The 27,983-nt window shown below is 39.2% G+C and overlaps 1 long non-coding RNA gene across 4 annotated transcripts in view; it reads right to left on the bottom strand.

The window, feature by feature from the left end:
• Positions 1–27,983, bottom strand: part of LOC140896235 (uncharacterized) — a 382,955-nt gene that overhangs the window by 207,188 nt on the left and 147,784 nt on the right. For 3 of the 4 annotated variants that reach the window (XR_012154476.1, XR_012154475.1, XR_012154474.1), the window contains exons 3-4: positions 24,743–24,862; positions 13,670–13,787 (exon numbers count right to left, since the gene is read on the bottom strand). This is a non-coding gene — a long non-coding RNA (uncharacterized lncRNA). The remainder of the gene's footprint in view (positions 1–13,669; positions 13,788–24,742; positions 24,863–27,983) is intronic. The other variant, XR_012154477.1, reaches the window with a different exon arrangement.

Here is a 27,983-nt window from a genome sequence, read left to right on the forward strand (position 1 = left end):
TTCCTGCCAATCTTTCTTTGCATACTGCTTTGCTTAATAATTTGAGGTGGGCTGTGTGAAAAAGGGACTTGCATAAAATTACTAAAGGGCTAGGATCCTCAGCTCCATCCCTGTTACTAATACCAAGCTCAGGAAGGGAGAATGCAAAGGCAGTATGCAACCTGACTTCAGCACAAGCTTGTAGAAAGATAATCAGATTCCATAGCTTCATTCGGGATGGCCTACATTTGTGAAGTAAATAGTGACTCACCTGCGAGTTACCGAGTAATGGTTTGACTAGAAAGAAGGGGACAGAAGGTGGTAGGAAAGAAGAGTAAAAAGGACCCAGGCAAGGTGAGTAAGGTAACCTTACTTCCGATTTCCCTTTCTTTTTCTTTTATTAGTATATATCTTAACTGTCACGTTCTCTCACAGAAGGATTGACTATACATTTAGATAGGCTATTCAGTGGAAGCCCATACATGCATTACTCATTACCCATACATGCAATACGCCTAAGTATTTGGTTTTGAATATTAGTAGCGGCAACCTGATTTTGTTTTTAAAAGTAGGGGAGGAGGAAAGGAGAAGTTGGGGTTGTTAAAGAGTGAAGTTTCATTCTTTGAAGTCAGAGAGGCCTAACAGATGTACAGTCTGGGAAGTTTTCCAGATTCATTTTTAAGAAAGCAAAGTACTTAGCACAGCCTGCACTAAATAGGGTTATTTGGTCTATTATGGTGTGACCAGCAACACAAAATATATTATCTAAATATTTACTAGACAATACAAAACTCAGCAGAAACAGCAAATTTTGCCAGAGTTGGTCACAACTTACCTCCCAATAAAATAAAGGGTTTTCCTGGACAGCTATAGACCTTTCATCATAGACATTTTTATCCACTAGTAAAAGGAGCACACTGAGTTCTCATGCAAAGTGCAGTTCTAGGCTGAAGACAAAACAGACTTTTCAACACCCTGAACAATGGTAGTGTTAATGTCTGATTACATTTATTTAAATGCTGATGCTGCTACTTCTAGCGGAAGCACTTCTGCTGGTAAATATCAGTAATATAGGACATAACTGAAAAATGATGTTGCCTTTCCAAGGATACTGCAGCCATTAATCCTAGTTTAATAGACTTTTAATTTTGTATCCACAATCAATGGACTGATAACATCATTGATGTGGCATCTGTACATCTGAAAATCCTGCACTTGAGCACTGATGGAAATTAAGGAAACAAGTTAAAAGTTTCTTAGTACATTTTTACAGAAATCATAAAAGGCTGTGTTTACGCCCCCATTTTGAACTATTTCAGTTAGCTTGAAGAACAGAAGAAAACAGATCCTGTTCAAATCTGTCTCATTGACAGACCCATACGTCTGCATGGAAAGGTACCATACCTGCAGCCTTGTATTCCTGCCAAGTTAAGAGGAAAAAGCTGATCTGATATTCTGCCAGGAGGAATACAATTCCAAGAAAACAAACACAAACATTTCCTGTGAGGAGATGAAAAGAAATGTTTTAATAAGACAAGTGGAATCTTATTTTAATAAAAGTTAGACTATAATATGGAGACTCAGGAGCCACAGATTTAAGACCCCAGTTCTATAAACACTTCATCACATGCATAACTTGTCTCCTATGAAATCAATGGGACCACTTATAGTATTGATGTTAAAGGCATTTGTGCAAGAGTTTGTAGGATCAGGAACAGGTAAAAAACTATTCATGAATAATTTACTTAGCTCTTTTTCTTTTCACAAATTTTTGTGAGTAGATTACAATTTCCCCCTCTAATTTATTACTTATTTGAAATATTTTGAATAGTTTTTGCAAATAATTCTTGGTCTGTAGATTGTTTGAGAGTTTGTTTGAATATTTCATATTCAAGCTCTGTTGATTAGATTTGATTGGACACAAGGGTCACATAGTATATTTCTATTCCCTGACTGGGTGCATGTAACTCTCAGAATCAGGTTTCTAGCATCAATATTTGTTTTAGCATTTCAAATTCACTTTCCATGAATATGCTACAATGTTCACTTGAAATTTATTGTTTTCATGTGCTGCCAGTAAATTCATTGGCTAGAATATTCTCAGGAAAGGAACACAATATTTTCATTATTACTTCCTCTTATTCTTCAGACATCTAACAATCCTACTTTTTTACTCTTATCATTGCAGAACCAATGCAGCTATGGAAAAGGGAGATGGAGTCATTTCTGGATCATGCACCATCCACAGAATTGTTAAATAAGTTCTGACAGCTAAATCTCTGTTACTGGTGGATACGCACAAGCCAGAGGAAGCCAGCTTGAATTCCAGCTGGAGTGCACAAAGCTAGGGAAAAAGGCATCTTTCTTTCATTTGGAATATGGCAAACTTAATATGGAAGTAACTGGGAAACAATCAAACTGGAAGCCCATAAGTCTACTTTTATAGTATTAGTACTGAATAAGGACACTTCCAAAATATACCAAATATTAATTTTCATTAGTATTAACATTTACCTTTTAATTACAAAATTTCCATCTCTAAAAAAGTGCTTTAGCATTATGCTGCAATAAAATGAATTGCTTAATTTACGCATTTTATGTAACTTGAACTTTTGATAAAAATTTCTCATAATGTTAAATATTTATGCATTCTGTTTTTCAGTGGAAATATTAAATATATACATTAACCATGAGTCTGCAGAGTAGGATATGAATCCCTTATATTACAATTAAGTGGTTTACTATATAAAAAGGTAAGCAAATTAAATATTACATCCTAAAGTTACCCTTCAAGAATTTAAACAAAAAATTACTCGTATTGTAAAATATTTGATCAAATAAATACAAAAATCTTTATAGAGGAAATGTAACTAAAATATTTTCAGTGTTATACTACACAGTCTGATTAATTTGTTGCTTATGTGAATCCTACATTTAGCAGTACTATTTGCTTGATTATAATTAAGGAGTATTAGCACATTCTGGTTTTTGGTCATTGATAGGTCACATAAAATGTCTTTCTGTACTGAAAAATGACACAGGATCTGATTTAAAAAATACATGCCTGCAATTTCTCACAAAAGCTTAGATATCTCTGTTTGGTTGTGTGATATACTGCATGTTGCATCCCTCCAGTGTTCTCTCCATGAGTAAAATTGCCATATAGGACTGTCGTGGTATAACCACATTGAATTTTGAATTTGCAAAATTAAAAAATCATGAAACTTTCAACTAGAAGATAATTTCATAAATCCACCCACAAAATAATAATAAGAGTAATGACAGCTACTAATCTAATAGAAGTAAGATTTGACATCCCAAAAAGCACATGAAACAATTTGGTTCAAAAAATGATGCAAAATTTTCTACAGTCTCCTGTCATTATATTGTAAGAATGATGGAATCTGCATAATCCTCTCTTAAAGAATAATAATAAGGGAAGGGACATTAAAGGATATATCATAAATGAATTACAACAGCTATCATAGGAGCCAAAAGTCAATGAGCCAGACCTTCAGCTGATGTGACTTGGCATAGCTCCATAGAAATCAGAGTTATCTCACTTTACACCATTTGAGGATTTGGACTAGTATTTTCCAACCATTACAATAATTATCCCAGACATCTTCTGTTCAAGCTGCAGTAAATTCAGATGCCACTGTGTGGTAGTTGTTGGAAAATACTACATTTTAAATAACGTCTGCAGTATATAGACGAGTTTTTTAAATGGAATCTCAAGTTAGGAAGGAAGGAAGGAAGGAAAATAAAAATAGTCCGTTCATATTTAAGACTATGATATAGAAGTTATCACATATTGAAATTGGATCAAACTGAGAGTAAAGCTAAAATATTTAATAGGCCATTACCTATACTACTGAAGTCAATGGAACCATACCAATTTACGTCAGCTGAGAATCTGGCACACGTATGTAACTAAACATATATTTTAGAACTACTCATTAGTCTACCACCGGCTAGGCACTAGTACATACATATATACATTTTGGTTGAGTCCTCCAATGTCTACTGTAGCAACAAAATACTGTAGCATCCCTTGAATAGACAGAGAATAAAAAAAATACACATGTCCCCATAGCTGTGTGGAGAAAAGATTCCATAGACACAGACTCAGCCTACCTAATGCCTTAATTACCCGTTTCCCCACATGTATGTCACTTGCATCATCGTTCATGTTCTCTGATCTGTTTTATTGTTGAGGAAGGTTTTGTGAACATTTGGTCATGGACCAAAATCAGTAGCCATTTGGAAGCAGCCAAAACTATGTCACACTGCAAATGTCTGGAGTTATGGCAGATTTCCAAAGCACAGTGATAAATATAACGAGAGACAAAGAGTTGTTCTGCCTCCAGGACTTCTAAATCAAATGATAAACACCACAAAGTAGATCTAAGACATACAAACATTAAAATCCCTCATATGTTTGTCATTGTCAGTGCTCTCAAGCATGTGGTGGTATCACAGAAAACCAATGGGGAATTGAATGGAAAATCTCCAGATATACCTCAATATAATTAAGCAATTTCAATACAGTCTACTTGTTGAAATCACACAGCCATAGAAAAGCTGCCCACTAATAATTAATAGTGTCAGACTCAGAGATCACTTAATCCCTAAAATGCTAGAAATACAAGTATCCATCAGCTTAATTTGCTTGCTTTTGAGAAAGTCAATTACCTCATCTGGTTTCCTGAATACTTGTACTGAAATTGTAGCCAGTTATTTTGCTATAGATATATGGGCATATTCTAAATAAGAAATAGGTATGGATTAAGGCAGCAACTCAAACACCTGTAAAACAATAGGTTAGCCAAACTAATTAAGGCCTAAGGCCTAAAGACTTGCCATAAGAAACTAACCAGTAAGGAGAAAAGGAGGACTTGTGGCACCTTAGAGACTAACCAATTTATTAGTCTCTAAGGTGCCACAAGTCCTCCTTTTCTTTTTGCGAATACAGACTAACACGGCTGTTACTCTGTAACCAGTAAGGGACACTGTAGCAGAAGATGTCATAAGATAGAGTGCTGTTATCAGCAAGTGTTGCTAAACTGCTGATAATTAAACTCAAGATGCCAGTTTATACCAGTTTTAGATATTTTAAGTTAGCAACATCAGCAGATGTCCAACCAAGAGCAATGCCATGGTAACTAACTGACGTATGTGTTAATAAGCTTGATGTAAAAGGCCTAAAAACCTATGGGAGAAGGGTATCCCAACATTAGTTGGGTGAGGAAATACAGGTAAGGAAAAGGGACTGAAACCCCTGCTGAATAGGCAGTAGGCATAGCAGTAATCAGCTAACTTCTGATAAAACGTGGCACTCAGCCCAGGCACTCCAAGCAGATTTCCTGGAACGTGTCAGGCCAAGGACCACTTGTGCATCATCTGAGCTACCATGGGGCTCCCCACAAAGAATGGTGTATGTAAATTTTGGATGCTTGTACTATCTCTGCCTACTTTGCTACACTGTAGTGATATTGCTGATTGTGTTAATAAAACTATTGCAAATTCAAAAGGCCTTCCTTAATTTTGAGCATCTCTCCCACGTACGCCGGGGTCCTCACTCTCAAATTAACTGTAATACTGTGGCCAATCTAAAGGCAAATTGAACTCTGCCAAACCACAAAATGTTAAATTCTGAAAGCTAAATACCTAATCAGTAGATCAGCCAAGCGCCCCCATGAGTGAATGGCAGTCTGGCCAAGCACAGAAATATTTATTTGGGATTTGTTTATACAGTAATAAGACAATTATTTTTGTTTCCTTTCCCTGCCTCCTGTCTCACCGTGAAGGGCCAACACTGAAGGCACTAAACCAAAGACAAGACTAAACTTGCTGCTAAAGAATAGCATCTCCTTCTGTTGAATTGCTTTCATAATTTGTGTTGCAATCCATGCAAGATGTCAATATTGTAAGGTGAATTCACAAGGTCCCACCATGGGATTCTCTGAGTAACATGGAGATGGAGTCCATAACTGGTCCACTTGTGGATCACAGCAAATAACCTAGCAAGGAGTCAGAAACAAAACAGCATACCAGGTTACTTGTTTCAAATGTATCGGATACTCAAAAAATTCTGAGGATTATCATCATGGCTTTATTTTTTAAATCAATTACTTATAAGAAGAAATTAAGTCAGTGGCACCCAAGCACCTAAGCACATGCTTAAATGTTCTGCTGAATAGCAATGGACTTCAGAACATGCTTAAATGTTCTGCACATGCTTAAATGCTTTGCAGAACTGGGATGAGGCCTGAGAGTCAGGAGGTCCTTACATTCTAATCCTTGCCCTGCTGCAGACTCACCGTGTGGCTTTGAGCAACTCACTTCACCTTTCTGTCTCAGTTTCCCACATGTCAGTTGGAGATAATAGTATTTACTGACTTATCTCCCAGGGGCATTCCAAGGATTAATAAATTATTGTCTGTACAGTGCTTTGAACACATTAAGTGCTATAAAATGTAAAGTTAGGGCATTAGCCTTTCCTCTGCACAGAACTGAGTTCATATCCCGCTGAGTTACAAACACAATACACAGGAGTGCGGTAGTCCCAGCCTAGTCCTGAGAAATTTCCATCTCACAAATACACTACCTAGTGTGGAACAACTGGCAGTCTCTGACTCAGGGAAGCTTACAGGCATAGAAAAACTGAGGATTATTTGTATATAGGAAGCTTGTACATCATCTGTCTCTTGGCACTTCTTCTAGTCCTTTATTGTTTTAAAAACAGTATGACTTAAGGGTGGAATGCGAGACATTTCTTTCAATTTCCCAGCTTTTTTAATTTTGCATCCATGTTTTATTTGTATTTATTTAATGTGGAAGTCTTATGTCTTCCTGTTGATTATTGCTACTGCTAAAAATATAAAATATGAACATAAGAACAGCCATACTAGGTCAGACCAAAGGTCCATCTAGCCCAGTATCCTATCTTCCGACAGTGGCCAATGCCAGGTGCCCCAGAAGGAATGAACAGAACAGGTAATCATCAAGTGATCCATTCCCTGTCGCTCATTCCCTGCTTATGGGAAGGTACAGACCTGGAAAAAATAATTTTATATTAAGAATATGATTTAAGGGGGAAAAGGTTTGTGTATCAGAAACAAAAACTAATACTGATCAAAGGGGGTTGGAAGTAAAAAATGAAAATGCCAGTGGAGGGGAAATTTATTCCTCTAGGCATTTAAATCCTGCTCATCTCTGGAGTATCTGAGTGCCCCCCCCCCGCCTCCATCTTAAAAATAGGCACAATAAAGGAGCTTTGTCTTTACGTCCAACCCTTCATTCAGTAGTCTGTTTTGAGTTTTGCTTTTGACTCTCAAGGCATGGATATTTGAGAAGGTTCTAATATATTTTGGGTTAGGGCATTTAGGCCTGCACTGACAGGTCTCACTCCTGAGTGGATGGTTCCATTGTTCCAGTCATACATAGCTGTTGCGGGAGGTTATGATCTTGGAGTATGATGTAGTCCATCTCCCCACCACACTGTCCTTCCATCTTTCCCTTCAAAACACGTGCATGCATGCACACACACAGTTTTATGCCTGTGTGTTAGATCCGATATTCCCAAAGGAATAGTACATAGCAGCTTGTGATATTCAATTCAGCATCCCCACTTTGCTTAACATACAGCAATATATGTATAGCGAAAACAAGAATAGATTTTCTTATCAAAGAACAGAGATTCAAGTGATAGTGAGTAAGAATATTGGAAACAAGGGGTTACATATAAAACAAAACGATAACACACTTTCTAGAGACTAAACAAGGCATTCCCCTATCTCCTACAAGATAGCATACCCCAAGTTCTTGCCCCAGCATTTTCAACCAGTTTGGCTGAGACCTCTTCTTATAAGATCAAGCCTGCTGGCAACTTGTCCTCACAGATTAGAGAAAAATATAGGGGTTCATTTGTGCCCCAGATATAGTTTCAAAAATTCATGGTCTTACCCCTAAAACAGGCTGTTTTTGTTTTTAATGCCAGCTCCCATAATCTATTGATCAGCATTTTTCTCAGACTGAAAATGTGTGTTCATTGTGAATGACAGAAGATTCAATTTGCATATGACCAGACAGAGTGAGATAAGTCTCTCTTCCCCTGCTGCCTGCCAGGAATATATGGATTACCCTTTGGTGACCTGTCTTAACTCACAGAAAACAAAGTTTTCAGTATGTATACATAACTCTTCACATATTTTTCATGCATACATCAGGCAATGATTATGCCAACCAGCGTGACACAGGCTTTCAGTAGAGCTCTTACATGACATTCTTTTGCTGAACCCAAAGGATCCCTGTGCTCTTTGGCAGTTGGCATCCAGAAGTCCTTGGGTCACCATCCTGTCTTATTACATATTTTTAAAGCATTTCCCTACTTTTGGGTGCTATTACATTGCTAATAATGAACCTAAAACTTATGCACTTATGCTTTATTTCTGAATTACCATTTGGAAAATATCAATAATTAAACACAGGGAAACCTATTTGTATTTTAAATGGGTTATTTATGAAGGGCAAAATCGTGCTCTTCACCTCACATGAGCATTCATTTGGGGAAGGGGAAGATGGCATCACAAATATTTTCTCCCTAATGCTCACACATAGGGAGAAGGCAAGGGATAGACCTAGCACTAGGCCTGGAACCCAGCTCACATGAATCTAAAGGGGCATGCCAGCTGGAATGAGGGCATGATCAGGCCCCTAGCTCCCCCATGCACATATTGCCATCTGGCACTAGAGGATGCACACACTGCTCCTTTTTGGAACATGAGTAGGTATGCTGCTGAATTTGCTGCCCTCCAGCCCCATGAGTCTTCCTACCTCATAAACCAGAATTGTTCTAGCGGACTCTGATGCAGTTAGGAACCTCTTAGCCCACCCATGCCTTTAAAAGGCAGCACCCAGCCCATTGTTATTTTATATAGCATCACAGATGTATATTATAATTCCCATTGGCGGAATCAGATATTTAAAGGATGGATCATTTCAGGGCATTAGTAGCGGCAGTTGCCAAAAAGAGTAGCGTGCACTAAGGCCAACATTATTAAACCTAACTCATCAAGAGATAAGGCCTAAAACCATACTTAAATACCAAAATAAGTGACCAGTGGGAGCTCTGGATGCTCAGCACCACTGTAAAGATCAAGGCATAAATTTAGGAAGAGCAACAAAGACTCTGGAACATAGTAAAACATTTCACATTCCAAGACATGCCATGGAGACTCTAACCAACAGGGGATGCAACCTACCGCAAGGCATCTTTTAGAGCTTCAGGCTGTGTCATATAGGTGAGCAGTCAGAGGATGTGAAGTGAAGCTTCTACAAGAAGGGTCTGTGGCATCAGGCAATGAAGCTTAGGAACTCCCACAGTTAAAATAAAATCTGAGTTGGAATGGATTACTGTGACCATCTGAAATGGTTCTGGGCTCCATCCCTGCATCTTCAGATTGAATTTATGATCCTGTGCGTTATAAACCGGCCTTTTAAATAAGTTATGGAAAGGTATGCAACTGCGCAGAGCCTTTATGCTGTAACTGTACATCTGTCACATTCTATGGCATTTAAGGCTCATTAAATTTTGAATCACGTGTCATCTGCCCTTGGCTTAAAATGGTTCTGAATGTGCCTTTTGGCTCCAAACTTTCACTTTAGTGGAAACTGTTTCTATTTATTTCTCAGTTCCTTTATTCTGCTATCCATATCAATTCTTTAGTCAGACTGTAGGTTCATGCACTATGGTCCTGATCCTGAAAGGGTTGAGTCCCCTTCCTCTTACTTCTATGGGTGTTGAGGGTGCTTAGCATTTAACAGGATCTGGACCCTTATAAACACTTAGTAATTATGATCCCTGTGGTGTAAGTTTTTTTTAAAAGGTAAACATTTGACAGGTACAGTTGGGCACATTATTCGGACTAAGGACTAAGTACCATATCCTAATGCAGATAGAATTTTGACTTTAATGGTGGTTTTCACTGCGTAAGGATCTGGCCCTACATTGTGGATTTTCCAGCAGAACTGCTCTTTCTGCCTGTTTGTAAACACTTACTGACATGGCATGATCGGATACGTCTTGAGCTGCTGTAAGCAACTTTACGTTTCTTGTCATAAACCATGAGACTCACCACAAAAAGCAGCGCCACATCCCAAACATATTTCCTTTTAATTTAAAGCAACTATTTGAAATGAATAAAACATGATCAAATTTCAGACATTTTTACTAAAATCAAGAAATGTCACATCGCCACTTTTTGATTTCAATAAATGCTTTAAGTTATTGGGGGGGTGAGGGGGAGAAAGCCTTATTCCAGGTTGGCAGTACAGATTTTGTGACAAATTTCTTCCCTGCCCTAAAGACATTATGACTCAAAAGGTACAATCCTTCATAAAACGAAGCATCTTTTTCTCTCATAATAATTGTTAAGTTTTTCCTCAATGCTTAGACGCCTCTAGCTTATTTTGTAATGATATCACACCTGTGAAACATTAAATCTGTGCTGTAACTGTAGCAGATAGTGTAAGAAATGTCAGCTCTCATTAGCCTGCATATAAATCTGCCTTTGTGATAAGCAGGATAAAAGACAGACAAGTGAAACACCAGGAACCCAGAGCATATGTTGTTCATGCAAAAAGGGCATTCACCAATGTGCATCTTCTCATTATTTCCAAACTAGGGGAATGGAAAGAAAGAAAGAAAGAAAGAAAGAAAGAAAGAAATTGTAGAAGGTTCTCATAATTGTTCGCTGACACAGCTGAATAGTCATAAAATATCATAAAGAGTAAATGAGTTGATAATGTAAAGCAGTAATTAGGATTTGGTGCAGGCTTATGCTATTTACATATTTTAATGCTTTGGTATTAACATGTCAACTTTAATAATATGTAAATGAATTCCCTGGTGTGAGATTTATCCTGCTAGGCACTAGACATATATCCATTCACTGCAATTGTAAATTTTTTTTCCTTCTCTATATTTTTAGTGTGTTTTTTCCAGACTCTCATACATGTTTTCTCTGCCATCTGTCTAGATTCAACTAAAGAAGTATATAACTCTAATGGATACACCAGCAGTAGCCCCCAGCTCCACGTATCACTGAGCTATAAAGAATACACACAAAAAAAAATCCTCTTTGTGTCTAGATGTAAGATTAAATAAAATAAAGTTAATCAGCCAACCACTATTTCTGCCGATTTCTGGATACCACTGATGCTTGCTAACAGCCTGACCAGACACGTCTAAACTGTGGAACATGATACCACATCATTAGAGTGATGCCTCAGAAGAGCCATGTCACGTCCCAAAGGTGTTTTCAGGAGTGCAGAACACACAGTAAAACAACTTTATTTCACTGTTTTCCACCCTGCTTTATTCCTGATCCACCCTCCCTTGATATTGATTATGTATCTGGAAAGTTTGCATCCTTCAAAATTCAAACACTATTTCATTAGAAACGTCCAATTTGTGGGCATTGATAAAAATAAAAGATACAGTCGAACATCAGTTACTACCTAACTCTGCACAGCAGTTCAGTGATGGGTGTACTGCAGAACCCAGCAAAATACAGTTATGGTTGCCTGGCAACCAACAGGAACCAGATCAGAACACCACAAAGGTGCAAATGAATAAATGGAAGTGACAGGGATAAGTGAAAGAGTCAGGTGAGAGAGACCAAATTCAGTGCTAGAATGACTGGCCAGATACTTTTACCAAACGGGAAATTAAACAGTGGGCCAAAGTCAGCCCGCAGGTAAACTGGGCTGCAGGGGATGTAACTGAGAACTGGCTTTGAGCCAAGGGATTACATGCCAAACTCAAATGAAATAGAAGGTGGAGTGGGCAAGCAAGCTGTTTTGGTGTAAATATGGATTAAAATGCGATACTATACTGTACTGTATGTGCTCGTCCCAAAGAATAGCTCTGTAGACATAGTGAAACTATGACTCAACTGTTAGTGATCTCCCAGAGTATTCCAGGCTTACACATCATTGTTAATCAGTTGGAAACCAAGCATTCATGCACATTGAATTTGAATGGCCATTGCTCAATCTTTCCATGTAATCCCATTAAGAAAGGCCCGAGTGGAGACACTGAGGGTTTCTCTTCTTTGCTTTCCACTGAAAAAGAATTTAAATAATTTCTTTATTTGCAAGACTCTTTTGTTATGACCAGGGCCGTCCCTAGAGGTGTGCAGGGCCCGGGACATAGGTGCCAAGTTTCTAATTTGCCTGGTGGGTGCTCCCCCTAGCTCCGCCCAGGCCTGTCCCAACTACACCCCTTCCCCCAAGGCCCTACTCCCCCCTGCTCCTTCCCGCCCCACCACTTGCTCCCCCTGTCCTGCCTCTTCCCCGCCCAGTTCTGCCCCCTCCCCTGAGCACACTGTGCCCTCGCCAGACATGCCAAACCTGTGAAAAAAAAAACACAGAAATTGGGCTCTTTTTTTTTTTGGCTTAATTGGCTTGTGAGTTGCTTGTTGGCTAGTTTTTGGTTTGTAGCTTCTTTTTTTTTTTATCAGCTCCTGGCAAGCAGGGGCAAGGGAGGGAGAGAGTCAGGGGTGCACAGCGGGCCCACTACAGTCCCAGACTGCACGCCGGGGGGAATCTAGTCATATAGAGTGTTGGGGTTCTTGGGGATTAGCTTGTTTAGGCCTTGTTTTGAAATGGGATTAGCTTGATTTTTGGTTTATTGTGAAAGTCTGGGTGCTTATTTACCACATGAAAGTTGGCAACTGTGGCCCTCACTCCTCTCCCCTCCCTCCCGATGCCATGGGTGAAACATCTGATACGCAGCAGGTGCTGAGAGGGAGGAGGAGATGCTGATTGGTGGGCCCCACCAGAAGGCAGGAGGCACTGGGGAAAAGGAGAGGTTCTGTAGGGGGGCTCCTCCTCGCCATCTACCCCTGCCACCACCCCTTTCACCTCCTCATCCTGCTTGCCTCACCTCCCCACCCACCTCCTGCAAGGACCCCCAAAGTGCGGGGCCTGGGACAGTTGCCCCGATTAGCCATACCCTAGGGACAGCTCTGCTTATGACCCACAGCCAGCTTGAGGTATTAGATATTTGACACATAAGCAGATTTAGTATTGAAAAAAATGTCCATGTTAAGTGGGCAGCACCACATTATTTTCCAATTATAGCAACTGGAATTACCACCACTATATTTTAAAATGACCACATAACAGGATCAGAGTAGCTACAGATGGAAAAAGACTGGGTAGATCATCAAAGTCCATCCCCTTGTAAAGTCTCTTGGAGAGTCCTGGGAAAGGACATCTTAAAGTGATATTATGGTACGGATATATTTTATATATATGGGATAGATGCTCAGCTGGTGTAAGTCAGAATAGCTCACATGATTTCTGTAGAGCTACACTGATATCAGCTACAGACAGGACTCTGTTTCCTAAAACATATGCTGAAAATCCAACTAATATGAGCTTCCAGTACTTACTTTAATCCTTCCCATCACTAAGGAATACTTTAAAACAATGTGATCAAGAAGAGATTGATTAGCCAGAATTATGCTGACGTAATGTTAGGGCAGAAAGTTCCATGAGGTCATCTTCCTGAACAGATGGTCTAGAGATATTGGTTTTAACTGGCACATGGTTGAGTAAATAATGTTTAAGTTTTCTTTGTGTGCCTGGGGAGTGAACCAGATAGAGTTGAGTGAAATACCTGTGCCTCCTGCCCACATCATCTGCTGCTCCTAGGGTTTTCATTTCCTGCGCTGTTTGTGCTTTATCACATGGCTCACTGGTCAAGCAGTCTGTGCCCTTGGTTCAAGAAGCTTATACTGAAAGAGAGCGAGATGTGCACTTCGTTTCAATTTGTAATTTATATATTATACATGGTTTGTTCCTTACAGGCAAAATCATAGTCAAGAATGAAATGGGTATATTGCTGATTTAGTTTTGCTCAGTCAATACAGCAAATTTTATCTGTAACGATAAATGACCATCAAAGAACACAAATCTGCATGGTTCAGTTTAACAGATGATTCAGTTTCCCTTAGGACTAAATGGCTATTTAAACATATTCAGATTTGAATTCTAAACAGATTAGTTCTGTTGATTGTCAGTAAACTTTTAAAAAGCATAATTAAAATGCCGAGTTCTTTAAACATGTGCATCTGCGAATTTGAAAGGACTGTCCTGGTCCTGCTCTGTTATCTCTCTTTGTTCAGAATAAATTCAGAATAGCCACTAACACGAAGTCAAATTTTACAAAATATAACTTTTTTGAAGCACAGTTACAGTGATGGGATTTCTTCTTTATTTTCTTTTAAATCCTTGATTATTATGAAGACATGTGAGAGTGTTGTAAACAGAAGACCTTCCCCTCTTAGAATCCGCCTCTATTTGTCTGACTCCTTCAGTAATACCAGGCTAGTGTCTCTGATATCACATTTGCTTTCACAGTAGCAATCTGGGATGTTTTATTGTCATTTAATATTTTAAAGATTGATTGGTAAGAGAGTAGGCTGAGTTACTGGCAGTGAACAGCCCATATGAACCAATAAAATCCATTTCTACTCAAGACCCCCACAAACCACAATACACTATATATTAAATACAAAAATAAATCAAATGGATCAACATTATGATAAACTACTTCACTGAAAACTACTGAATAAATGTTAATCTTATACATTTTACAGTTAACTGTCTTGTCTGGTATTTTAATTATTTTTAAATGATTCAAAAATCTAGAGACCCATGCCTATAAATTATTACCATTTGTGAACAATAGCAAAGTACATGTGTAAGTCATATGTGCATTCAATTCACTCTTGGTAAAAAGTTATTACTGCATTCCACTGAACTCTCTAACAACTGCTGAGTGCTAGCACAGAATGTGTATTTCTAACTTTTAAAATAATGTATTTATAATTTTCATATTTCAGTCATCACTAATACTCTATTGCTGTTAATAAGAAAGATTACAAAAAGAAAAATCATAAAGGGAAAAGCATCTAATAGATATTACAGTTTGTCTTGATAAAGTTCGCAAGTCACTTTCTACTCTACCCAGGAGAAAAAGAAAAAAATATCCAAGTCCAAGAAAAGAAAAAAATATAGTCTGGCTGAACAGATTGAAAGCAGACTGCTGAAGTTCCAATGGAAAGAAGATGCCAAGATGCCTATCATAATCAGATTAACTCCTATCCCCTTCTAGCCTCCGCAAGTGACTCAGAACACTCCATAATGCTGCTGAAGGGACCCACATCTCACTAAAGAAAATGCACATGAAAATTTCAGTTTGCTTGTTTTTGCGCTTTTCACATAGTACGAAAAACAAACAGAAGATACAAACTTGAAAGTAAAAAAAATGACATGACAGAGGAACTTTGCACTGGCATCAACAAGAGACCAGTCAAATACGGCACAAACTAGGCAGGATTTTATTGAGGAAAAAATGGTAAGGGGGAATATTTAAAAAAAGTCATCTGAAATAGTGTCTTTGATGGGAGAATTGCAGGAATCTATTTAATGTTTATTAATGGAGTTGGCCAAATACTATTTGTGAAAGCAAACATAACATGAATCTAGGCTTTTTCAACACGAGAATAATGAATAGTATACTTCCAATACAAGTTTGTTAAGTTTAAGGAATTCACGAACAGTTTGATGAATACTGGGAATATATCCAAATATTCACAAATATGGCTACACAAATAGCAGCAAATTGAATCCAAGTCATTTATTCATAAGTTTACTTACAAATATGCTTTTTAATTATTTGATCAGCTCGATTAATAGAAGACAAGCAGGTTTGCTTTCCCTCCTGATACAAATAAAGGGAGAATGGAAGTAAAGGAGACTAATTTCCCCTAAGTCTCTAATCCTACCCAGTGAGAGGCATCTTTATAAACAGGACAGAGTGGTTTGGGAGCCTGGGTAGCTTTTTTATTTGGTTGCTCAGCCAGGCATGAAAGTGTCTTTTACAATATCCTAAAAGATTCTGCACAAAAGACAATCATATATTCTGGGCAGCAAATAGCATTTCTAACTGGGTAAAAAAATAAAGCATCAATATTCTCCTAGACTTTAATGGTGGAGTAAGATAATATTCAGCATGAGTAAGAGTATCAGAATCTGTCCATGCATGAAATATGAAGTGTTCAAATGTATTCCACAAGAGCATGTAACTATCTGCACTATTCACAAAGCAAACTCCATATGGAACAAATGTTTGCTCAAACAACTCAAGAAAAAGTCAGGTGTAGGTTATGTTACAGGACCGGGTACCAGTAGATCTGGATTCTGTACCCAGTTCTGCAGTAGACTTCCTATGTGAATTTGGGAAAGTCACTTAAATCTCTCGGTCTTGCAGCTGAAATGTGGATAACTAATTCTTTGTTACCTCACAGGAGTACTGTGAAGCCTAAGTCATTAATGTTTGTAAAAACACTGAAATCCTTGTAAAGAAGGTGCTATAGTAGAAGCCAATTCTGGTTAATTATCCCATTCATTTCCAGTTTAACTTTTATTTCATCCATCAAGTGAGTGTTTCACTTTAGTTAGTTCACAGCTGTTACAGTCTGTCTAATTTCAATAAATTAACTTTTACTTAAAAGCATTAGTTTTCTTAATACAACTATATAAGGTCACATTTATAGTAGATTGTTCAAGTAAATTAGACAAATTGCTCAAATAGATTTCTCAGCATAACACTTACCATCAAAGCAACCTGTATTAGAATTAATAATTCATTACTTATTGAAACAGACAGCATGACTGAGCCAACTTGTGTTTGGGTTATGCACCACAATGACAAAACAGAGAAATATCCTGCCCATTACAAATATGCAGAGTAGATCATGGTGATTTTATTAAAGAGCTTAAAAAATTATTGCTTATATTTTTATATGGACGAATGCAAGGAAAGCTGTGTACACAATTATGTGCCAAACCGCTCATGTAATTACTGCAACTGAACATTCAACGTGTGGGTATGAGTGGTAGAATTTGTAAGCGCAGCATCTAAAAAGTGGCTGCAGAAATGGCATCTTAGGATCCCACTTTTGTCACTCAATAACGCCTATATCAATTTTGCTGAGGCTATACGTAACGAGCTGGTTTTATTTTCAATGGACAGCCCTGCAGGTAAAGTTTGGGATCTGAAGGCCAAGCTGTGCTATTTCTGGGTTGTGCATTATCAAAAAAGATTCTGCTGTTTGAATGTAGTTAGCATGGGCCAGAATAGCATCCAGCTCATTCTTCAATGGTGATATTGGCTCTGCTTAGCTAACATGAGTTCAAAGGAATAAAAACATATTTTTGTCACTGAATCAAGTAGGTAAGATTCTGACTGCATACAGCGAGTAGTTCAACTGACACAGAAGGTGCCATTTTTACTTCATCACTATTTTGAGTATTACATAGAGAGTTTTCATACAAAGAGGAGAAAGAAGAAACTTTGCGGATTTTCCTATATAATTTATACTATATCTTGATTTAGGCCAACATTTTCAAATCTGGAGCCTGAAATTAGGGTTCTACATAAAAGAGGCATGATTTTAATAGATGAGCATTTGTAGCATGGGCTGATAGGAGATGCAGGTGCTCCACACCTCTAAAAATTAGTCCCTTTAATTTTAATGGCTGAATATGGAGTGAAGAACCAAAGTTTGGTTTTCACTGGGACCCCACTGGGTACATTCAGATTAAGGATACGTTGCCAGACACTGGGAGTAGGGAAGTGACCCTGAGATTGTGCCCTGAGGATTTGTTCACTATGGTTCATGTCATAACTCTGTTTCTTGTCAGTGTCTTTGCTGCAGCTCTCAGATAAACTTCAGACTTTTTAAAAATAAAGATGTTTCACGTAATGTTGATAGAAATAAATCATTTTCAGACTTTTTTTTATCTCTTCTATCTGAACATAGGGTATCTTCCCACCTGAACATTCCCAGGCCTACTGAAAAGGAAGTATTATACTTGTCTTGATGCCATAACTGCAGGGCTTGTTACTGAATATATAATACAAAGCTTCCCCTTGTGCCAGTCTTCCAGGGCTTGGTATTGGTGATAGCTTTACAGGAGTGAAATGAGGCACATCTGAAATGGCTGTAGCCACTAACACTTAGACAACAGCCAATATGTTTTTTGGCATCTCAGCAGAAAGATTGCTGTTATTTTGGCTAGCTCCTGTCAGACAGATAATAAAGGGTGGTGTTGGGAGTCTCTATCCACTCCCAAACAACATCCTGTTTCATATAACAGGGACAAAGTCTCTGTGTAGCGGTAGAGACAATTTTATGTTTTTCTAAGTAAACCCTGCCAAGTGCTAGATTAGCATTTTCACGTTCCCCTAATCACTGATGCATAACCTCAGTTTGGACAGCTGTTTGGAATTCCAGGCTGGATACCCAACACTCAGCAAACACATCTGATGCTCAGATGTGGTCTCTTGGCAGCTTGACCTCATGTCCATGTGTTCAGATGGCATTGTGCCCATTCATAAGTTAGTCAGACTGTTTCATTTGGATTAGTTGGCAAGTAATCATGAGTTTGGATGTGCAGCCAGCTACACCCCATACAAATGTCATCTCTGCTACTATATTCTCCCTCTTCGGAGAAAGCACTGCCATGTTTGGTGTTATACGTATCTTTATACCTGATTTCACCCACTGACATGTATGTGGGAAAAAAATTAGAGTGGAGGAAAGGCAGTTCATAACACAGTTAACTTAACACTTTAACTAAGAACTGGTCTGCTCCCATGGCTGAAACAAAAACCCAGAATAGTACCTTCTGTTCTCATATAAGGAAGATTAAAAAAAAAAAATCTTTGCCCTACAGAGGTTGTAGATGAGAAATACTCTGGAATGTGTGAAGCATAGGTGAAAAGTACAGAGAATCTGAATCTTATTTCATATAATTATTGTACTATTTTAATTAAGCTATGATTAAGCACTGCAATATTGTCCGAGTATTTTGGCAGTATAACAAATTATTATTGATATTATTTCAAAGTTTGTATGAAATTATTGGTATCATACACACTTTACACTCACCCCTGCCCCCAAATATCTCGTGACAGCAAATTTGAAATGTTAAATAGCTTAACAAAATTCTTATAGGAAGCTAGCAGATTAAATAAATGAATGTCATATTATGGAGCAACAGTAGGTGCCAAAAGTCAAGATTACAAATGAGTTTTTCTAATAAACTTGACTTGTCCTGACACCTCCCTGAACACACCTCGAAAATCCACATACACAAAAAGTCATATTGAACTCTAAACTCATATTGGTAGGTTGGACCTGGGATCAAAAAAGTTTTTTGTTTGTTTGTTTTTTTACCAAATATGGAGAGGGGGACCTCCAGTTGTAAGCTGCGCCTCTGTGACAGGTCCGGCACCACAGCGCCCTTTTGTGGCAGAGGTGGATGGGGTGTCAGGGCCTCGCCACTCTTAAGTTCCCACGTCCATCCCTTTCAGGGCATCCCAATGGCCAGTTTCCTCATGCTCACCCCTTGGTCGGGGTAGCGGGACCTAACAGTCCAAGTCCATGTGTCGCGCCCCCACATATCAGGGCAGCATGGCCCAGTGGCCAGAGTCCATACAACTCGCCCCGAGTATCAGGGCAGTGTGGCCCAACAGCCAGAGTCCATAGCCTTCCCCCTCTTAGGCGGGGAAGTGTATCCCAATGGCCGGAGTGGTAGGGGGACCCAGGCCCGCCCTCTCCACCGGGTCCCGACCCAGGGCTCTCCTATCGGCGGGGTTTCCCCTCGCGCTTACCCTTGCGGGGATCCTCCTGCAACATGCCACGTGTCAGTGCAGCTTTAATGCTGCTTGTCTCTAAAGTTCCCCTGGGTCACTTCCTACCATCAACATCGTGTTCTCCACTCCGGGGGGGGTGGGGGTCCTCCGGTCCACCCCCTCCAATCGAGACCTCTGTCTGGGACGCCGGGTGCATCCCAGCTTGGCTGGATCCTGGAGTGTTGGCTGTCCCTCCTCAGGAGCTGGCAGTGTGCCTCCTTTTCCTCTGGTGGTCAGCCCAGACTGAGCAGCTTTGCAGGTTTTTATACCTAGTCTCCAGTTGGAGCATGCCCAGCAGGGCTTCCGGGGCGGGGCTTCCTCTGCCAGGAAGGAAGGGTTAACCCCTGCGGTACTAGTGCGGGGCCACTCTGCCCTGTCACAGCCTCTAAGAAGGTGAGTCCAATAGCGGGGGGCATTACACGGAAAGCAAACTTGGTTGTGCACCATATTTGTGCTCTGGATTCTGGCACTGGCTGGGTACTGAAGTAGTCCCCAACATAAGTCAGACTGGACCCAGGAGTGCTCTAATTTATATTCCTGTAATGGCTCCACAGATGCACCCCAGAATAGCTGGAGTGCACTGCACTCCAGCCATGTCCCCATCTGCTCCCAGTATTTTCCCCATCAGCCAAGCCCTTTTATAAGGCCAATTAACAGAAGCTTGAAAACTGCACACAAACAGGACATCACAAGACAATATGTTGCTCACTTATTTCTGAGATTGTGGTTACTCTTTATGTTGCAAAAATTATTTATTAATACTTCTGCTCTCTACCTCCAGCACGCTGCTGTGCTTCACATTCCTTGCCATTCAGTAGATGAATGGACCATAGTGTGTTCACAGAATCACAGAAATGTAGGGTTGGAAGGAATATTGAGAAGTCATCAAATTCAGACCTCTGTGCTGAGGCAGGACCTAGTACACTTAAACCATTCCTGACAGGTGTTTGTGCAACCTGTTCTTAAAAACCTTCAGTGATGGGTTGGACTAGATGACCTCCTGAGGTCTCTTCCAACCCTAATCTTCTATGATTCTATGGGGATTCCACAACCTCCCTTGGAAGCCTATTCCAGAGCCTAACTATCCTTATAGTTAGAAAGATTTTCCTAACATCTAACCAAAATCTCTCTTGCTGCAGATTAAATCCATTACTTCTTGTCCTTCCTTCAGTGGACATTGAGAACAGTTGATCGTAATCCTCTTTATAACAGCCCTTAATGTAGTTGGAGCCTACTACCAAGTCCCCCCTCAGTCTTCTTTTCTCCTGACTAAACTTGCTCAGGTTTTTTAAACTTTTCCTCATAGGTCAGGTTTTCTAAACCTTTTATCTCTCCTCTGGATTCTCTCCAGTTTGTCCACATCTTTCCTAAAGGATGGACACAATTCTCCATCTGAGTCCTCACCAATGCTGAGTAGAGTGGAACAATTACCTCCTGTGTCTCACATATGACACTCCTGTTATTACATCCCAGAATGATATTATTGCCACTGCATTACATTGTTGACTCATATTTGATTTGTAATCCACTATAAACCCCCGACCTTTTCTGCAGTTCCCACACTTTACCAAAAACAACGAGGAGTTCGGTGGCACCTTAAAGACTTATTCGGGCATAAGCTTTTGTGGGTAAAAAACCCACTTCTTCAGATGCATGGAGTGTCTGTTAGTCTTTAAGGTGCTACCAGACTCCTCACTGTTTTTGTGGATACAGACTAACATGGCTACCTCTCTGATACTTTACACCCTACCAGTTTTTCCCCCATTTTGTAGTTGTGCATTTGATTTTTCCTTCCTAAGTGAAAGTAGTTTGCACTTGTCTTTATTACATAATTTCACATTTTGCTTGGATGGTGCTCTTTTTTGTGGTTTGTGTTCATTGACTTGACATCTTGCAGTTATTTAAATTGCCTTCCTTTTCCATTTAAAATTCGCTATTTGTGGGAGAACGTAGCATAAAGAGATGGATCTACAGAAACATCCATGATCATTCTACTGTCTAGTGGATGGAGATCCACAGCCATGGCCAGAGAAAGCCCAGTGTTCAGACATGAGTTTCACCATAGCACAGATAATTCCACCATCTCTCATTAATGCAGCCAACATGGTCATACAGAGAAATCTCATCTACTCTTTCACCATTTCAGCGTAGTCTTGTCAACATAAAGTAGTTCCCTCCAAATACTTACTGTTCTTCCCAAGCAGACAGAATGATGATTATGACACTTTGATATCTGTTTTTAAACATTTCTCTTTCATAAGGTAAGTGGTTTCTTTGAGCATAAAATGATATATTTCTACTTAGCTACATTAGCCACATACAGAAGCAGCAACAAGATTAGCTTGACTAACATACTATCCTTGCCGTTCAGTTTCCTATTTTGCAGTCATCTTTTGGGTCAAATGACAGGAAAGCCTTTAGTTCAATTTATTGTATATCCTTGCAATAAATCTTCCTGTGTTTGTTCATTGAAAAAAAACTTTTCTTCTCCTGTACCCATCTGGAGGTGCCTACCATGCACCACTCAAAAGTCCATACTCTTGAGGCATCAAAAGTCAGGTTATTTTTCAACTCTTGGCCAATTGACACTACTAACAGGTTATGTACACTTCTTACTAGGAGACCACAACCTGCCTCTGCATTCAATGCTTTTACATAGCCACGGGGCTTGTCTACACTATGGTTTCTTCCCCCAACATTTGCTACCACAAGTTAGCTCCACCAGCATTAATAATAGTAAGAGTGTAGTGTTGGTCAGCTACTCGTGTTTTAACTTCTGTTATCTAGCCCTGCTCAGCACATAGCCAGAAGACACAGTCACTAGCAATTCTAGTGCACAGATTGTAGCAACAGTGGAAAAATTTAGGAAAGAAAGTTTGATTTTAAACACCTCCCTAAAGAGTGCAGGGTGATTTGGGCTGTGGCGTTTTCTCTTGATTGCATCTTTGCAGTACTTTCTTTTGTTATTGATAGAACTAGACCTTTTCCCCCATTATTGATGGAATTTGATTATTTTTACAAATATAGTAAGCCAAGAATAACATCTCTTGCATCAATATTGATTATGTGAAAAGTGCAGCTCTGGACACTGAAATGTAGAATATGACAATATGCTGGACAACAACAGACACATAATTTGGTGATTATGCCACTTTATTTGACACATCCTCAGCTACTCTTTATCTAAAATTCCTCAGTGGTGTTTTTCTTTGGAAAAAATACTTAAATATGACCTGCTATTCAGGTCATATTTAGTTTTGCTGTTAAGAGAGATGGCTCTAAAATTTCAGTTGCACATCCATTTAAAAGGTAATTTCATTTAAAAATAGTATCCAACTAGTGGAAATGAAGGAATTTTTCTATAAACCTTACAGTTTAGGGAAAGGTGTGAAAGCCTTTCAATAGCAGTTGGGTTTGAACTGGGCAAATATACATGAGTATGCTGCACTCAAACTTTTTGCCATTGCCAGTAGAAAAAAAAGGAAATGGAGAGAAATATAGCAGAGAAAGAGAAAAGATGGATGGTAGGGACAATTTTTTAATCAGTTCTCTTTTTTGTACCATTACTATTTTTCCCCTGTTCAGTCACTGATCTAAAATATTGTACTTTTCAAGGCAAAGTAATGTATAATGGTTTGCAACATAATATGGAACATCAGTGCTGCAGTTCAGGGTCAAACTCATTTAGCTAGGAACAGGATCTGAATGTGAACAGTGTCTATAACTGAACTTACTGACCCTCCGAGCTGCACATGACAATATTCAAAAGTTTGAGAGCTGGGGCACACCGCCAGGACTTGGGGCTTCTGCCCTGCAAGGGGCACCTGCTGGGGCTTGGGGCTTCAGCCCCACTCTTGCTGAGCTCTGGTAGGTGTGCCCCATGGGGCTGAAGTCCTGAGACCCACCTCCCCACTGGCAGAAGCCCCTTACCCCACCATCCCTATGCAAGGCAAAGGTCTTGAGTTCTCCCCTGCCCCACAAGTCTGGTAGACAGAGAAGGGTGGGGGTGTGATGGGCTCCCCAAGCCACACTAACTGTAAGAGAACTGCATGCAGCTCGCAAGCCACAGTTTGGTTACCCCTGGTCTATAACACTGTTCCTTGAACTGTCATGAAAGTTTCCCAGGTCTTAAAAGGGAAGGGAAGTCTCTAGTGCCAGGAAGAGCAGAAGGCGAGGTTTGGGGGGATTATTTTTTAGATTTCACTTCAGGGATTACCTGGACTGATCAGTGAGAGTGGCTTGCAGAAAATTAAGCAGTTGCTGAGGCACCTGAATTTGCTTCGCTTTACCAAGCATTGCTGAGAAAGGTATGATGTGAAAATTGTCCTGAAGCGACATAATATAAAGTATTAAGGGAAATGTTTTAAATTGAGCTAATTAACTCCATGGGACCCTGCATTTTCCCACTGAAAGTGCTTTCAGTCCAGAACCCTCCATCACAGATGTCATAGAAAATGAAATGTGGTATAATTTAGAAAAAAAGAAAGCTAATATAAAGGCCCCATAGTGAGAGACAAGTAAAGTTTCATTTTCTTGTTGTTGTGACTGAGATTAGGAGGAAATAAATCTCCCCAACTCCTTTAAATGAAGAACTTCCAGTAAAGAACCGCAGTCCCGTAACCCCTTTTCTGCCTTATGGATGTTTGAAGCTTGATCAAAAAGGTGACATTGGCTGGCCCCATATTCCTACATCTCTGTATTCCATGAAAAAAAATCAATAGAATTTCAAACAGCCATGTGGTCCCAAGCACCAGTAATGCACTAGGGTTTAAAACAGGAACTGGGATAAATGTTGAACCTAGGCAAACTTGCTCTGGATTCTAAAATGTAAATCATCCACAAGGATCAGAAAAAGAATAGATCCTTTCAAAAAACAAAGGGACATCAATTTAAAAGAATAAAAACAGGACAAGAGGGTTCTGATCCTTTATTTGGAATTTCTGGTCCATGATCAAAACTAAAACTAAGAAAATTATCTCTTACCATTGTCTTCAAAAGTCTCCCAGGATGGGCATATTTCCTCTGCTCCTGGCAGTTAACTATCACAACTCATTTTTGCAGCAAGTGATGTATTGGCCAGATCTTGGAAGAGAAATATAGCCCCTGTGGAAATGGAATGGATCAGGAAATTAGGGTTCATATTTGTCATGGACAAATTCATATTGTCATCCTAGGACAAATACCAGCCCTCTATTAGGATATGGTCCTCATTCTTTAAGCATTTCAATCAACACTTTGTTAATGGTGGGCTTCCAGCGGAATTAATATAATTTATATTTGAGTAATGTAATGTTTCATAAAATGATCTCAGATACACTCCACTTTAGAGTCTGATTCAGCAAGCTGCTGAGTACTCTCAGCTCCTACTGACCTCAGCGGGAATTGAGTATGCTCAGCACCTCATAGGAGCTCCACAACACTGGAGCCCTTACTGGGTAAGGGTATGAAAACATTGAAATCATATGGGCTGTAAACATTTATCCCATTGAAAGCAGTTATTTACTCAAGTAGACCTACTGAAGTCACTGGGTTTGCTCGTATATATAGCTACTCATTTAAAGGGAGTAACAGGTTCACAATTCAGCCCTACATGAGTACATCTATTCTTTTCCTTCATCTTCCACTGATTAAGCAAACATAATAAATATACATAATACTAAACATAATACAAATATTTTGGTTCTCTTTTCTTCTGTTTCATGGATTAATTATCTTTTCTCTTTAGTTTATTCTTTCAGGTTCTTCCCTGGTTATTATTTCAAGTTTCCTTACTGTGGACATGAAAATAAAAATGCATGTGATGAGCCTCTTGAGAGAAAATTGGCCAATGTTACACTATATAGAGAATTAGAGTTTCACTTCTCCAACACTGAACTCTAATAATACTGAACTTGGTGGGAGTGGTCTGATTACTACAATATATTGACTGTATTTGTGTCTCCCTCATGCTCGCTGTAACTTTCTGTGGCGTGTCGGTTTAAAAATAAGACAACTAAACTTAACACACAGTAACTTCATTTTGGACAGAAAATAAGTCCAAGGATTCCACTGTAATACTTACTCACATTGGGTGAAATTCTGGTCCCACTGAAGTCAATGGAATACTCCCATTGATATCAATGGGGTAGGATTTCACCCAGTGAGTGGTACCTTACTTCGTAAGTGGCTTCACTAACTTCAGTGGAATTATTTAGGATTAAGATGCAATTCCACAGAACTAAGAGTAGCACAGGTTAGCTCCAACTGAAGTATAAAGCATTCAGATGTAACTTCAACCTTTCAATTTGAAATAAAAAATTCTGAAATTAACCTGAGATGCACTTAAAACCAAGGTTTCTCTTAAGATTCAGAAGAATGAGTACGAGAAAAATAATGGAAGTGATTTTGTTTCATCAATTATTTTAAACACAGATAATTTCTTTTGGCAAACTGTTTAATATTGTATGTTTTAACCAGAGGAATACTGAAAAAAAATGTATAACTAAATGTTTAAACATCCCAATTCTATTTGGAAATGTTTCTTTAATACTTTTAAATTTCTTACATCTTGCTTATTTATTGATCTTTGATAGTTATAGTTGCTTAATATACTTTTTGTTAAAAAAATAAATAAAGGGCTTCACCACATGCCTGCTCATAATTTTGCACAGTATATGGGATAAAAGGCAGAAAACAGAATCATATTTCTATTTCACCTTTTGTTCCTGTAGATAAAAAAACACTTCATGCATATTATCAAAAGTAATTGAAATCATGAGACAAAATGAAGGGGAAAAAAACCCCTACAACTCTAATAAAGAAGGAGATTTCTCTCTGTTATGCAAAATCCTGACAAATTCTCAGTCAAACTATGTAATTTGAGCAATTGATTTGTGAGATAAAGGAAGATACTCTAATTCATGGCATCTGCTGCTTTCAATTCTCACATCTATGGGCTAGGTGTATCCCTGTGCAAAAGGTGAAGGGCAATGACATCATCTCAGGGGTAGCCCTGGGAGGCATTGTGCTCAGACAAGACATAATACCCTTCCTGCTTCCCTCTTGCTCCAGGTGGGAGGAAGATGATCGGGGTTGGGGGAGCCAAAATTTGTTGCTGGCCTATGATAAAAATCTACAAAAAGGTGTAAACCACCAGAGGGATATGGAATTACATAGAATAGTTCAAAGTGGAATAATTAGGAGCCAAAGGAGGAATAGTTAAGATGACTACCAGGAAAAACGTAGGAAAACTGAGATCAGTTAGACTGTCCAATAGTCTTGAGAAATTGGGCAAATTTCATCATTGGCAAATTTAAAACTAAACTTGGTATAACGTTTGTAAGTGTACAATAGGTAACAGTCCTAGCTTGGAAAGGAGATGGACTAAGATGATTCAATAGGTCTTTTTCTCCTAAAGGGTCCAATCCAGGTTCCACTGAAGCCAATAGCACTGTTGGCATTGACTTCAGCAAGATCATGATTGAGCTCAAAGTCCGTTAACACAATACATTTCCTTTATATCATCCTCTGTATAGCTAAAAATATAGTTGCAATGAACTATACTCCAATGCACATCCAAAGCTAAGATTTTCATATTCAAATATGAATATTCCACTTAAAAGAATTTGATATTCAATTTTGTTATCAGAGTTGCTAACCACTGTAAATATCACTTCCTTTCTCCTCCAGACAAAAGCAGGTTTGCATCCAAGAGATAAATTACACATTTGCTGGCAACCTGGATGACCCCAGGGACTGGAAATCTGATTCAAGCTTTTCACGTCTAGGCTACCGATTCAATCCTGACCCAGACCAGGAGCAGCTGGGAAGCTCTTACAAATCACCATCTATTAGGTGACCTATATGAAAGAAGGCAGTAGTTTCAGTACAGTTTCTGGTGGGAAAATGTCCAGACCACAAAAATTAGTCACAACTGTTATTAACTGGGGCCATGTTTGTAGTCTGAGAGACTAATGGTCATGGAGACTGCAAAATGACTTTCTGATGGGGAATCAAAGGGAAGCCACAAGGGTGGTCATGCAACCCTTTCCAGCAGTATGTTTCAGGTGCCCAGGGCAGCCAGCAGAGAGAAATCACTGTGGGGCAGAAGGTGGAACTGGGGAAGACCTGGCTGGTGGCTCCTACCCTGTGCTGGGCTCAGCTGCTAGTCCCAACTGGGCTGAGGAGAATGGGACTTCCTCTTCCCCTACACAGCATGCGGGGCCAGGTCAGACCCACCGCCAGA

Source organism: Lepidochelys kempii, chromosome 12, assembly GCF_965140265.1.
Source record: "Lepidochelys kempii isolate rLepKem1 chromosome 12, rLepKem1.hap2, whole genome shotgun sequence".
In the NCBI taxonomy this organism is placed as follows: Eukaryota; Metazoa; Chordata; order Testudines; family Cheloniidae; genus Lepidochelys; species Lepidochelys kempii.